The 1,926-nt window shown below is 44.2% G+C and overlaps 1 pseudogene; it reads left to right on the top strand.

Annotated features, from left to right (window-relative positions):
- The first annotated feature begins 715 nt into the window (after positions 1 to 715).
- Positions 716 to 1,242, top strand: LOC108540709 (pre-mRNA-splicing regulator WTAP-like; annotated as a pseudogene).
- The last annotated feature ends 684 nt before the right edge of the window (positions 1,243 to 1,926 follow it).

Genomic DNA, 1,926 nt, shown 5'->3' with positions numbered 1-1,926 from the left:
CACGGTGGCTCACGCCTGTAATCCCAGCACTTTGGGAGGTCGAAGTGCAGGGTTGGGGGCATCACGAGGTCAGGAGTTTGCGACCAGCCTGGCCAACATGGTGAAACCCCCATCTCTACTAAAAATACAAAAATTAGCCAAGTCTGGTGGTGGGCGTCTGTAATCACAGCTACTTGGGAGGCTGAGGCAGGAGAATCACCTGAAACCAGGAGGCGGAGTTGTGGTGTGCTGAGATCGCACCATTGCACTCCAACCTGGGCGACAGAGCGAGACGCTGTCTCAATAAAAAACAAAAAACAAACAAACAAAAACTTTAAAAATTAGCTAGGTATGGTGGTGTACACCTCTGGTTCCAGCTACTCCAGAGGCTGAGGCAGGAGGATCCCTTGAGCCCAGCGGTGAGCTGCAGTTAGCTATGATGACACCACTGCAGTCCAGCCTAAGTGACAGGGGAAGGCCTCAAAAAGCCTGAGTCCAACTTTAAAGAGTTTCCTCTTTTATTTAAAACAAACAAACAAACAAACCAACAAACACACAGCGCTTCCCTTACCGCGCTTGCTGAGCTAAAGGACGGAGCGTGTTACCCGGGAGCAGCTGCTGCAGTGCTCCTCCAGGCCCCGATCGGGCTAAGCAGGCGGCCTCCCTCCCTTCACCTTTCCTCTCCTGGCGGGACCCCGCGGCGGGCGAGTGACTGCGGCCACCCCTGAAAGGCGACTCTTCTGATTCAAGATGACCAACGAAGAACCTCTTCCCAAGAAAGTTCGACTGAGTGAAACAGACTTCAAAGTCATGGCAAGAGATGAGTTAATTTTAAGATGGAAACAATATGAAGCATATGTACAAGCTTTGGAGGGCAAGTACACAGATCTTAACTCTAATGACGTAACTAGCCTAACAGAGTCTGAAGAAAAACTAAAGCAACAACAGCAGGAGTCTGCACGCAGGGAAAACATCCTCGTAATGCGACTAACAACAACCAAGGAACAACAGATGCAAGAGTGTACTACTCAAATCCAGTACCTCAAGCAAGTCCAGCAGCTGAGCGTTGCCCAGCTGAGATCAACAATGGTAGACCCAGCGATCAAACTTGGTTTTCCTAAAAATGAAAGGTGAATTGGAATAAACTGAAGACAAACTGGAACAAGCCCAAAATGAACTGAGTGCCTGGAAGTGCCTGATAGAGGCCTGATGGCGTCGGACTATTCCGAAGAAGTAGCCACCTCCGAAAAATTCCCCTTCTAGAACATGTAGACACTTGAGAAATGTTTCTGTTTAAAGAATATAGAGGGAGAAACAGAAGTCTTAAGTCTGTGGCACACTGTGTCTTCAGACAGTTTGAAGGAATGAAAACCTAGAGATTTTAAATCATGAATTGAACATGTAAAATTTCAGTAAAATGTAAAAATGGAATATGCATCGCTCTTAACCTTGAGCATAGTGACTTAGAGACATGTGTATCAGTTTTGCCAATGAGACTGTGGACTTCATTATTGCTGTTGAACTTCTGAGTCAAAACTCAAATGAGGTGAATTTTGCCTTTAAAGGGTTTATTTGCTGAGAACCAACTTTTAATAGTCACGAGAGAATCAAATAATAGATGTCTGTACAAGGAGCGCATAGATTTAACCATTTAGTTTGGGGCTCTATATTACTTGCTTGAGCCTTAATCAATGTGGTTTTATTCAATGGTTTGTTCTTTGAATGGTTGCAAAAACTGTAGATTATCTTACTGAGGACTGTACAAACATGAAGGTGTGGTATGAAACTTCAGGTTGAAACTGTTTGAAGTATTATAAACATTCATGTCACAACTAGATTGTACAAGGATATTAGCTGTGATGAGACTCACTGCATTATTTTTTTAGTGAATTTTATGAAATCCCCATTCCATTCAACAGGCACATGTTTAAAAGAGCATTGTCGTTG

The sequence above is a fragment of the Rhinopithecus bieti genome, unplaced genomic scaffold (assembly GCF_001698545.2).
Source record: "Rhinopithecus bieti isolate Rb0 unplaced genomic scaffold, ASM169854v2 scaffold_19901, whole genome shotgun sequence".
Lineage (NCBI taxonomy): Eukaryota > Metazoa > Chordata > Mammalia > Primates > Cercopithecidae > Rhinopithecus > Rhinopithecus bieti.
The sequence above is the reverse complement of the archived record's forward strand: the minus strand, read 5'-3'. Positions and strand labels throughout refer to the sequence as shown.